The 14,101-nt window shown below is 32.1% G+C and overlaps 1 protein-coding gene across 1 annotated transcript in view; it reads right to left on the bottom strand.

Moving 5' to 3' along the window:
* The window catches only part of LOC130675428 (neuroligin-4, X-linked-like), a 263,594-nt gene that overhangs the window by 153,780 nt on the left and 95,713 nt on the right, over positions 1-14,101 (bottom strand). The window contains exon 2 of the mRNA XM_057481119.1: positions 467-619. The gene's annotated coding sequence lies outside the window, so the exon portion shown is untranslated. The remainder of the gene's footprint in view (positions 1-466; positions 620-14,101) is intronic.

Raw genomic sequence — 14,101 nt, 5'->3', positions numbered from 1 at the left:
TAGTGGTAGTGGGAGTAGTAGTAGTGGCATCAGTTGGAGATGTAGGTACGGTAGTAGTAGTAGAGATCGATAGGTCGTCGGCCGTCGGAGAATCTGTACTCGTGTGTGCTGTATGCAAGCATTATATATATGTATATATGTACATAGCAAGTGAAGCTATGGTAACACGGTTACGACGTATCGCAGTTGTGGCTTTTATATTCTATTTCAGCCATATATTTTGTTGGTGGCTTATGTCTTTTAGAAGAACCAAAAGTGTAACATTTAGAATGATAACAAGGGAATATATTATATTGGCACTGGCTTATTTCTATACGTAACGTACTACATTTATGTCATTATTTTGTTATTTATTGTTAAAATATTTTATAACTTTCGTCATTTTTATAGTAAATATATTTTATCTTTATAAATAATGATGGAAGAACTGAGAAAAATGAGGGCTTTGAACAAATAATAGACTCACTTTAATTTTTATGCGCTGGATCTTTTACTTTTCGTGGAAAAATAGTCGAGATCTGCGGAGATTTAAATCCAGGATTTTATGTAGATCTACGTTGATACAATTTCTTCATTATTTAAGTCTTCGGAGATCCGGGCAGATCTACAAGGACCATAGCTGAAAAAAAAAATTGTCAAGTTGTGAAAAGTCGAATTTTTCATTTTGAATGAGATTTTAATACTTGAAAAAAAAAAAACATAAACAAATTCAAAAATGTCTTTAAATTTATTTAAATAAAAAAATTTAATTATCAGTACTGTTACATAGTAAAAGCATCATAAAAAAATTTCGAGCACTTCATTGTCATTTGTCATATAAAAGAAATCTCTCATATATATTTTATGATTTATTTCATTAAATTCCAATTTCTATTTATGAAATTTCATTGGAATTAAATAATTCAATTATTTAGTTACAAGCATAATGTTGCGTGTTTACTACCCTCACTCAAAAATATTTCACTGGTCGACTCATGTTAAATTCTGTTGACAGTTTTGTACGAGACTTGATTGTTACAACAGTACATTATTTCAAAGAGGATATATTCCAAGAAGTAACCGACACTATAAAAGATCGGATGACCCGAACATTCATGACAAAAAATAGAACACCGTATGGAATTTCTTTGACGTCTATTCACCTTTTTTTTTATACGTGGGTACTGTATCTCCTTGAAAACAACACATCGACCTACACGGAAAAAAAATATAGGGAACTTCACTTAAATATATGAGTTAAAATTACTAAATTCATATTGTAAAGTTAAAACACTATTGAAATTGTGTAATTTTCACTATTTTGAGAATTTAATTTTTATTGGTATTCAGTAATTTTTATTATTCAAATATAAAAATAAATATAAACTGCATTAGTAGACTTGACTATGGGTTTAGTAAATTTTACTATCCGGTTTAGTAAATTTTTCTATGTCAGAAGGTAATTAAGGACGTTCTCACCGAAATCACTTTTCTTACAATCTTCCTGAAATTTTGAATACACATACTTTTAAGTATCCTTTATGCGTAGAAATTTTGCAAAATAGCCCTTGCGGTACTAAATTTGTAATTATTGACTATGTAAATTTGCAAATTAAGCATGTGAACCCTGCCATGATCAGTGTTGTAACACACGTTTTCGTGAATAAAAATAGGAATATTCTTACGACTGTTTCAAAAAACTGAAAATCATTAATTGAAGATACAACGAATATGATTCTGTAAAAATAAGGAAAACAAGCGGTATTTTTAACTTCCCGCTAAGAAAATCGATGATTTTCGAACTTTCGGGAAGTTATTGTTTTTACCCCGATTTTCAAAAATCGAGTTTTCATCAGATGTCGACGTTTTGAGGTCCTAGGAAGCTATTCTGATTATACAAGTTATACTTTCAATTTTCGGATACCATAAAAAAAAAATGTTTTTTTTTTTTAAACACCCTAATGAACAGGCATGAACAGGCATGGTAAGGTCTGATCATTTTTTCCTGAAATCTGATACAACCATCATGGATTTTCGTAATGTTCAGTCACGAGCTTAGGCAATTTGAAAAGCTTCGTGCATTTCCGCTACGACCGGTTTACTTGTACGATACCACGCGTTTTAAACCGCTTTACTTGTCGCATTCGCTATCGCTTACCTATATTGTCGCATTCGCTATCTAATGTTAATTCTCACCATATTTAACTGTATAAAGTGTAAATAAATAACCAAATTATTTATTGATAAAAACTGTGTAATTTTTAATTGTTAAAATTCCATCACACCTAAACCAAATCCTTTTTGCGCATTCGCTCACTTTACACGTAAGAATCCGGATAAAATCCATAACTATTGATGAACGGAAGAATCTGTAGCAAACCATCGAAACTCATGGAATTATTTTCCGTTGAAAGGGAAATGACCATAAATTTTTATGAATTTTTTCATTTGGATTCTCGTCCATTATTACCATGGTGGGGTCTCATACGACTCGAGGTAAAATTCATGCTTAACAAACGGAGGAATCCATGGGGACCCCTAAAGATATTTTTTATAAAATGGGATAAGACCGTAAATTGTGATGGATTTTAATGAGTGAATTATCATCTAATATAACCATCATGGATTCCCATAAAAATCGATGTCAAATCCGTAAGAATAATAAGTGAGCAAAGAATTCCACAAAAACCCATAGGAACTCATAAAAGTATTTTTTATTGAATGAGGAATGAACATAAATTTTTATGGATTTTTTTTAATCCGGATCATCTAACATAACTATCATGAATTCTCATAAAAATCCGAGTAAAATCCATAAATAGGTTGTTAATTAAAATAGTCCATGGGATTCCATAGGACAGCAGAGAAATCCAGGGAAAGTGATACTACACTGTGAAAAGAGCGGTGTTAAAAATGGACTCATAATGCAAAATGCACCGCCCGGTGTTAAAATGACATTACACCGCCGTAGGAAGCGTGATTCGGCGGTGTTATAATACTGGTGTTATAAGCGGAGTAAACTACGTCAAACCAAACGCAAAAAATATCGTGACACACACACACACGCACTCAAACTCACGAGTGCAAACACACGCAAGCACATACACACACACGCACGCTTGCGCGCACGCGCACTCAAACACGCGAGCAGACACACGAAAGCGCACACACACTTACTCAAACAATCATGGACACATACACCATCACACACACACACACACACACACACACACACACACACACACACACACACACACACACACACACACAGACAGACACACACAAACACTCATATACACACATTCACAAAGTAGAATATTTTAACACCGGTAAGAATATTTACATCGGCCGCGGCGTTTTCACACCGCATTTAGGGTTAGAATTTAACAACGCCAATTTTAACACATACATCACTTAGACTTACCCCGTGAATGAACACCTATCAACAAACGATGTTTTGCAGGGGTATATTGAACAGCATTTAGTTAAATACCCGAGAAAAATGATGAGTTTTTTTTTAAAAAAAGGCTTTCATTTTTTTGGATAGCTATTAACTTCTTTAAAAATTGACTCTTTGGGACGTTTTTTTTTTTTCAAAAAAAAAGATTTTTAAACGCCTTAAATGTAACGTTATTAAATTTTAGTTAAAACTACATACTGAAATAAAGTTTGATGATTTTGCCAAAGATAAATTAATTTATAAAACATTTTATAAAAAAATTTATCAATGCCCAGATCGCACCACGAGGAGGTATCATCAATTGCGTTCCGCACACTCGAGAAAAGAGGATTAGTCAATGATTGTTTTAAGTAAAAATAATTAAATTTTCACTGAACCCAATCAACGACTCAACTCTTTTATCGCGTGTTGAATAATCTAAAAGGAATAACATTCATACATACAAAAAAATATTTACAAGTAAACGACATGGTTGTTTACATTACCGAGCAAAGGCCAGACATTTCGCGGCTACGGACAACTGGTTCTAATTTTCTTAAATGCCGACTCTGGAGAGCTGACTTCACTCCCTTCGGAACCGTGATCAGCTCCACCTCCTTCTCCCCGATGACGGGTTGTGGCACCGGAACCTTCCTCTGGATAGGCACCATTTTTGTCTTGATGTTGATGGCAATTGTCGGCCTGACCCTTTGGCAGCTCACTGGGCGGAAGTTTATATTTCCGTCGATTCCACAATGAAGTGAAGAAGTTGTTGCCCGTTCATTTACTTCTTCAGTTTTGGCTCTTTTTGTTTGAGCATCAGGCTCAACGCCGAAAGTATCGGCACTGCGTTTGAACCCAGTTTTCACATCACACGGACTTGAACCAGAACACTGAACACTCATGATGAATATAAATTTTTAAAATGTAAAAACTTTGGATTTAGAATTTTGAAAATTTTATTTGAACCCAGAGACAACTCGGTTGAAAGCTTGAAACTGAATGATGTTAAGATTTTCGGGACCGGGGTTTAAATATACTACAACATACTTTAGGGAGGGGATTTTGTATCCAGTTGCACTCAAATATCAGTAATTAGATTTTAATGGTAAGGGTCAATGAATACTTTAAATCATTCATGACCTTCCCATTTAGACCCATCTTAAAATTAATCCTAAGAGTTTGTGTAGACAAGAAAAGACAAAGGGACTATTTGGAAACATATAATTGCACCTATATGTCTGCTGCTTTCTCTAGCAAAGAGTGTATTCAGGTACAGGTATAGATATAAATATGTCATTTAAGGTAATGACATTTTTGAAGCATTAAATATTAAGTACAATGTTTGTATAGGATTGCCTATTGACCAAAATACAAATATACCAAATACTCTCGTATGTAACTTAAATACTTCATCTGTCTGGCGTCAGTAGTGAAAAATTGGTAATTAACGTAGTATTCAAACGTTTATGGGAATCCATTGGGTAAAAGAATAATTTTACAATATTTTGTACTAAAAATGGTCTAATAAAATTCCATAAGTTTTCATTGAATTCCAAAAAAATTTTAGAGACAGTATTTGTTGTTGGAAAAAATTATAAAATTTAAAGAAAAAACCAATCGAATGTTCCGAGTATATAAGAATGTGTTCTTGATGATGATGCATTCAAGGCTGCATCTAAATGCTGCAATCTACTGCGCTGACAAAAAGAAATTTATTAATTTTTAAAACAGAAAAATTTTTAACTTCCCACTAAGAAAATTGAAATTTCTTAAAAATTCGGGAAGTTACGGGTTCTGGTCCGATTTGCAAAAACCGAATTTCTATCAGATTTTGACGTTTCGAGGTTCTAGGAAGCTATCCTGACTAATTTCACGATTTGGATCTTTGATTTTCTTTAAATTTTATAATTTTTTTCAACAACAAATACTGTCTCTAAAATTTTTTTGGAATTCAATGAAAACTTATGGAATTTTATCAGACCATTTTTAGTACATAATATTTAAAAATTATCCTTTTACCCAATGGATTCCCATAAACGTTTGAATACTAAGTTAATTACCAATTTTTCACTACTGACGCCAGACAGATGAAGTATTTAAGTGACATACTAGAGTGTTTGGCATATTTGTATTTTAGTCAATAGATAATACTATACAAACATTGTACTTAATATGCTTAATGCTTCAAAAATGTCATTACCTTAAATGATATATTTATATCTATACCTGTACCTGAATACACTCTTTGCTAGAGAAAGCAGCAGACATATAGGTGTAATTATATGTTTCCAAATAGTCCCTTTGTCTTTTCTTGTCTACAAAAACTCTTAGGATTAATTTTAAGATGGGTCTAAATGGGAAGGTCATGAATGATTTAAAGTATTCATTGACCCTTACCATTAAAATCTAATTACTGATATTTGAGTGCAACTGGATACAAAATCCCCTCCCTAAAGTATGTTGTAGTATATTTAAACCCCGGTCCCAAAAATTTTAACATCATTCAGTTTCAAGCTTTCAACCGAGTTGTCTCTGGGTTCAAATTAAATTTTAAAAATTCTAAATCTAAAGTTTTTACATTTTAAAAATTTATATTCATCATGAGTGTTCAGTGTTCTGGTTCATGTCCGTGTGATGTGAAAACTGGGTTCAAACGCAGTGCCGATACTTTCGGCGTTGAGCCTGATGCTCAAACAAAAAGAGCCAAAACTGAAGAAGTAAATGAACTGGCAACAACTTCTTCACTTCATTGTGGAATCGACGGAAATATAAACTTCCGCCCAGTGAGCTGCCAAAGGGTCAGGCCGACAATTACCATCAACATCAAGACAAAAATGGTGCCTATCCAGAGGAAGGTTCCGGTGCCACAACCCGTCATCGTGGAGAAAGAGGTGGAGCGGATCACGGTTCCGAAGGGAGTGAAGCCAGCTCTCCAGAGTCGGCATTTAAGAAAATTGGAACCAGTTGTCTGTAGCCGCGAAATGTCTGGCCTTTGCTCGGTAATGTAAACAACCATGTTGTTTACTTGTAAATATTTTTTTGTATGTATGAATATTATTCCTTTTAGATTATTCAACACGCGATAAAAGAGTTGAGTCGTTAATTGGGTTCAGTGAAAATTTAATTATTTTTACTTAAAACAATCATTGACTAATCCTCTTTTCTCGAGTGTGCGGAACGCAATTGATGATACCTCCTCGTGGTGCGATCTGGGCATTGATAAATTTTTTTATAAAATGTTTTATAAATTAATTTATCTTTGGCAAAATCATCAAACTTTATTTCAGTATGTAGTTTTAACTAAAATTTAATAACGTTACATTTGAAGCGTTTAAAAATCTTTTTTTTTGAAAAAAAAAAAACGTCCCAAAGAGTCAATTGTTAAAGAAATTAATAGCTATTCCAAAAAATGAAAGCCGTTTTTAAAAAAAACTCATCATTTTTCTCGGGTATTTAACTAAATGCTGTTCAATATACCCCTGCAAAACATCGTTTGTTGATAGGTGTTCATTCACGGGGTAAGTCTAAGTGATGTATGTGTTAAAATTGGCGGTGTTAAATTCTAACTCTAAATGCGGTGAGAAAACGCCGCGGCCGATGTAAATATTCTAACCGGTGTTAAAATATTCTACTTTGTGAATGTATGTATATGTGTCAAGCTCCTTGAGCTCGAAAACAGCGGGAAGTTTTGGGGCTGGCCCGTAGGGTCAATCGACGCTCAGATTTTTTTTTATTGTAAAAAATGCTAAAAGTTAGTTACCCTTAACAGTTTTCAAATTTACTTTCGTTGCTTGAATCGTGAGAGATAGCGATTTGGCAACGTTCGCTGAGCGGGAAGTTTGAAATCTGGAATTTCATGTTGATCTGTTTCATGAATTTCTTTTTGATTTTTTACCTTTTAGCCTCAGACATACTTGTTAACGCTTTGGTCATTTCAGCATCAATCTTTTTTTTAATATATATTTATTTACAATCACCAATATAAAAGTAACCTTTAAAAAAGTTTCAAAACGTTGAAATTCTCCGACACGCGTCTCCACATAAGAATAAACAGAGAAAAGAAAAGCACGTCGCCAGATCGAAGAATCGACGCAATGAGAATATTTTTGGATTTCTGCGCATGTGAGAGGAAGTGAAAAAGTGCACTGTACTCAACTAGTTTTCATAATATTAATAATACTTAACATGGGGAGAATTATCTTTAAAGTTGAGCACGACTGTTCGTTGGGAACGTCCTTAAGTAAAATCAAATTTTCATGAGAATTTCAACTTTTTATTATTTTGATTATTATCATTATTTATGTCATATGTTTTAGTGTCGATCTCAAATTTTTATTTTCAAAAAATCACTTGCTTTGACCGAGATTCGAACCCTGATCTCTCGCGTACGAATCCTTCCTTAAGTCTGTCGGCCCAATGTCTCCTTTTAACGAAGGTCTCAGAACTTATAATATGTATTCTGATACGCTATCTTTACCAATTGTTAATTTTTTCGATTTGTTTTCAAAAATTTACAAGCCGTTTTGTAATTTTTAGTTGCTGCATAATATTTGATACACCTCTATTGATCAAATTTACAGAAATTACTAAACAGATTGTAATTTTTGTATACTGTGAGGTATTTAATGCATATTTTTAGTTAATTTTTATATTTTTGTAGAATAAAAATCGTTAAATCGTATAATAAAATGTATGACTCAACGTTTAGTAATAATTTAATATACGATTCATAAAAATTGCTGTTCTATTAAAAAAGAATACGAATAAATTTGTAATAACAGTAATAGTATAATAATTTTTCAGATGAACATATAGTAATAATTAGATTTTTGTGATTTTAATATACATTTGGTAATAAATAGTAAAAACAATGCATCCCGTGTAATAAAAATTCGTTCCGAAAAAGTTCGACATGTGGAGCTTCTAAATTTAAGATAGATTAGAACTTCAAGTGGAACTTTTTTCGATCATTTGTAATTTTTATCGTAAAAAAAAAGCTTATCTAGGACTTTATATGGGCGACTTTTGAGCAAAAAAAACGTTTTTAAAGCATATTTTTGAAAACTTCTACACGGAAAGAAAATTATAGCAGCGGTTCCCATAATTTTGTGAAATTTTTTCCTATACCATCATAGGAATTACGACCATAAATTATGGGAGCGGTTCCTATAATTATAGGAATATTTCCCATAATTCTAGGAATGTTTCCCATAATCATAGGAATAGTTCCTATAATTATGGGAATGATACCCATAACACTATAGGAATGGTTCCTATAATTATAGGAATGGTTCCTATAATATTATGGGAATGATTCCTATAATTTATGGGAATGGTTCCTATAATAATATGGGAACTATTCCCATAATATTATGGGAATGATTCCCATAATGCAATTGGAATGGTTCCCATACCATTATGGGAACGGTTCCCATAATATTATGGGAACCATTCCCATATCATTATGGGAACCATTCCTATAATATTATGGGAATGGTTCCCATATTATCATGAAAAAATTAATTTAAAGAAAAGTGTGGTAATCACTTCTACAATACACAGAAATATTATTAAACATAAAAACAAAAATTCAAACATTGAAAAAAAAATCGTATTTGGCAAAAAACATTAAAATTTTTGACAAGAATTTTTTGTCAGCACAAAACATTCAAGAAAATTCAAATTTTGGGAAATTTTTACACTATTGTGCAAAAAAAAATTTAATGATATTATAGGGATGGTTCCCATAACATTATGGGAATAGTTCCCATAATATTATAGGAATAGTTCCTATACCAATATGGGAACCATTCCCATAATAGTATGGGAATGATTCCCATACCATTATGGGAATGGTTCCCATAATGATATGGGAATGGTCCCCATAATATTATGGGAATGGTTCCCATAATGGTATGGGAACCATTCCCATAATGGTATGGGAATCATTCCCATACTATTATGGGAATGGTTCCCATAATATATGGGAACCATCCCTATAGTAGTATAGGTACTGTTCCCATACCATTATGGGAACCATTCCCATAATGCATAGGAAAACTTCCCATAATTTTCTTTCCGTGTAGTACAATTCGAAAGAATTCTACTACATTTCACTCTCGTTTCGAAAAAGTTCAAAAATCTCTAACTTTTTTATTCTTATGAGACTATTGGTTTCTAATGGGAGCATTTCCGGAATGAAGGAAAATGTATACATTAAAAATATCTTTTGAAAACGTTTATTTTTTTTTTACTCAAAAGTCGCTCAATTATAAAGTCCTAGGTAAACTTTTTTTACTATCAAAATTACAAAAGTTTGAAAAGTGTTCCACTCGAAGTTTTAATCTGTCTCAAGCTTAGAAGTTCTACATGTCGAACTTCTTTGGAATCTTTCTGGAACGATTTTTTTTTCACACGTGATTTATTGATTTACATTAGTATTTTTTATCAGAATATATTAAATGCTATTTTATTTCGAGACTCATTTTCTCCGTGTAATTCGTTCTACACTAGTGTTAGATTATTATAACATAGAATTATGTTGAATATAATTACTGTTACTCTCTCCGTTCAACTATTGACAGCTTAGTAACTATGTTAGTTATTAATATCTCTATCTTCCATGACCAAGTACTAGCCATGTTACACATCAGTTATATTGTATATAGAAACTTTCTATACATTATATTTTTTTGTCATGTTGACCACGTAGATGTTTTTTCTATTGATATTAAAATAAAATATAGATGACAGTAGTCGAGAATTCATATTTCAAATGAACCAATGAGTATGAAGATGTAAATTGAAAAATTTCTCATGGTAATTTTGAGTATTTTAATAAATTTTTTATTATATAAGTAATTGAGATTTGTAAATAATTTTGCCATCCCATATTTTCGCTACTCATGTATACTTTTATTTAAAATAAAATAAATCATAATCATAATTCATAACATTTAAAGTAGATATTGATCGAAATATCGGAGTTGTATTTTATCTTTTTTATTTCTGACAAACTTGATTAAGCACCATTTGTAAGTTTATATATATAGATATATATCGAAGAATTTTTATGTGTGTTTATTTTTATTCTAGTCCAGCGTTATCGATAAATTATATCTATAATTCCTTATTGCTTTTTTTTCCTATCAAACTTCTTATCCTCTGAACGATATATCATTTTCTATATATTTTTTTACTTCGTTTTTTACCTTATAAATAAATATATGTTGTAAATAGTAATTGCAATTAACTGTTATCCTTACACACATAAAAATAGTAACGTTTGAAAAATCTAAGTCTCTATTTCGCCGTAAAAATTCCGAGTCCGTGGTGTACTGTAAAAACTTTCAACACCGCCGGTGTAAAAATTACGGTGTAAATTTCACTTTCGAAGACACACAATAAAAAAAAAAATATAAAAATAAGTTTTCGTTTGGGTGAGATAATAGAAAAGAATGTTTTTATAAAATTTTAGTCTAACAAGTTTTAATTTTCAATTAATATCATATCGATCAAAGATACTTATGTTAATAGAACTTAATTTATTAACTTTGAACTTTAAAAGTTGTATAAATGTTTATGGTCATGGTTTGTATATATCGATGTCATGACTGAATAATCGCGGAAAGAATATCAACGGACAAAATATCCGCAACAGTTTTTTGAAAAAATGTGGTTGCATGGTGATGTGGCATATAGATAGTGATAAGTTATTACGTTTACACATAAATGGCGTTAATTTACGTTCGTGTACTGTTGACTCACCAACTTTTAATAGATTAAATACAAATTATGTACTCAATAATTAATTTAATTTAAAACCGTAAGATGGACAGTGCCCGGGCCAAAAATAAAACTTGATTCAGGCTCGCTTCACCTTATTTTCTTTTGAAATTATCGATTTGCCGACGATTTTCCAATAAGGTCTCAACTTTTTCGACTTGAATTAAATTTTTGTCGCAAGCAGTATTTTTTGGGGGAAAATGTGTTTTTCACATTTCACCTTTGTTTTGACTTTCGCATCTTATAATTTAAGTCGAATTACACGGAGAAAAATTTATGGTAACAATTACAATATATTATGGTAACGGTTACCCATATGTTATGGTAACCATTACCATATTATTATAGTAACGTTTACCATAGTATAATGGGAACGATTACCATAGTATTATGTTAATCATTACCATAATTGTTTTACATGCGACATAGGAACTATTACCATAATGATGGGAACTTTTCCTAGAAAGTACCCAGTAAAAAATCACCGGGGTAAGTCCAAGCGGTGTAGGTGTTAAAATTGGCGGTGTTAAATTTTAACCGGTACAAATTTCTGTACCGGTGTTAAAATATTTTACTTTGTGAATATTTTTACTTACTCGATCACTATACTTGTTAATAAATAAAATTCTTTATTAATTTTCATATAGAGAACTGACATTTTTTGTGTTTTATAATCTTTAAAATTAATACTCCAAGCGGACGCAATTTATCCCGCTTGTACACCGATATTACTCCGTTTTTACACCGGTTACCCTGATTTAACACCGGTATTTTTAACACCGGTGAATTATTCCTCCTACACCGGTGTAATTTTATTTTAACACCGGGCATAGTTAAAACGAGTCCATTTTTAACACCGCTCTTTTTACAGTGTATGGGCCTACATCCCATAATTCCAAGTTATCATAACCATAATGGTATGGGATAATATTTCATAAACGCACTAGGAACGGTTACCATAGTATAATGGCCCTGATTAAAAAAAATGATTTCACACGTTAAATGTCCATAAAAGACAGGATTAGAAATGATTTGAAGGATTAAGAAGTATTTAAAATGATTAAAAAATAAATCATTTTAAATACTTTTTAATCATTTTTTTTAATCAGGGGGGAATGATTACCATAATATTATGGTAATCATTACCATAATTTTCATAATCTGTCATTGTGTCCATTATATATATCCACAAAGTTCGCAGGAAAGTGGACAATAGGATGTAAATCAAAATACTAATTGTTAAGTAATTGCGTCGTTTCGGTCATATATTTGACCTTCATCAGGCATCTAAATTTTAATTACAAACACATGTTAAAAAAGGTTATAGTAACCAATAAGATGTTTACTTGTAAAACATATTTACCTCAACACGCAGTACATAATATACATCATATATAATACACATTCGATCTTATTAATAAGATTACCATAATGATGGAAATTTTTCCCATACTTATGGGAACTTTTCCCAGAAAGTATGGGCCTATATCCCATACTACCAAGTAATTATAACCATAACTGTATGGGATGATATTTCATAAACGTACTAGGAACGGTTACCATAAATTTCTCTTCGTGTAGTCTAAGCCAAGTCAATTTCGACTTGATTTCGACTTTTTCGTCTTCATTCATGACTAAGTAAGCCAGTTGAGTCTAAATCAAGGCAAGAACTCAATGTATTTCATATCTTCGTAAACAAAGTCGAGTTTGTCTTGTAAAAAACGGCTCTAAATTTCGACCCGGTAAACCAAATTCTAAATCAAGCTCCATTTTTGATCTGGGTGGCGTTATAGGTCCAACTCAGTCATAATTTTTTGGTAACTTTAGTATCAAGTACGAGGCAGGATGTATTGGATATGCCTCACTGACGATTCCACCAACACATCCGAGATGAAACTTAATATTGTTCGGTGTCTATTGAATCCTTAATTCGATTAAGATCACAAGTTGGTAAATTGACATAGTGAATTACGCATTATTTAATTACGCGAGTATCTACTAATTATCGATCAGTTGTTAGGTAGATATTAGAGTTCACACGTGTCAGTTACACATCAAAATGGCACCTCATGTGTCACCATCGCCGCAAACACGTACATTATCAATTTTTTTGTTGAGATTGGAATCCACGACAAAATAACCAGGATTGGGGTTTTTCGGTTGTTCTGTCGCGAGATGGTTTTGTCTAGTCATGGCTCCTATATATATACTACATTCTTCTATTGGTTTGGTTACTAATTGTATTTTTTTCTTATCATTATTAAAGAAAATTAGTTGATAATTTTTAAAGTTAATGATCAAATTTTACTTAATAAAAGAATTGATATTAGAACTTTTTTTCGAGTAATCTATTTTGCGTGACTCTTCTATAATTGAAAAAGAAAATTCCAAACAATAAATTACCAACGAGAACGTTATAATCTGAATCATATGTCATAGACGTATACTTAAAAAAATCCCGAACTCTTTTTGATGAATATATGATAGCGATAGGTAAGATCAATTTATAAACGGGAATAGTTTGTCAGCACGCAAGGAGCAAACATGGCAGTGAGCATGCAGACATGCGAGCAAGCAAGCAAGTAAGACCAACCGCTGAACCTTTTGTAAGTTTGTCTTTGGCATTAAGTATACGTGAAGCTTTAACTTTTAGAACAATAAATTTTCAAACGTTAATCCACGCGCTCCTTTAATATCTACGGTAGTTTATGGTTCCCGCCCAGTTGCTCCTTGGAGTTCCGGCCTCTGCGTCGAGTGGTTTCTCCTACTCTACTTCATTCACCGGTTGCAGTCTCGTACACTTCCGCTTTATATCTCAAGTCGTTTCGTGCTGCTATGCTACCTAACAGAGAGTACACAAGTACAAGTTGGGCTCGTTTATATAGACATCTCACC

This window comes from Microplitis mediator, chromosome 10 (genome assembly GCF_029852145.1).
Source record: "Microplitis mediator isolate UGA2020A chromosome 10, iyMicMedi2.1, whole genome shotgun sequence".
In the NCBI taxonomy this organism is placed as follows: Eukaryota; Metazoa; Arthropoda; class Insecta; order Hymenoptera; family Braconidae; genus Microplitis; species Microplitis mediator.
The sequence above is the reverse complement of the archived record's forward strand: the minus strand, read 5'-3'. Positions and strand labels throughout refer to the sequence as shown.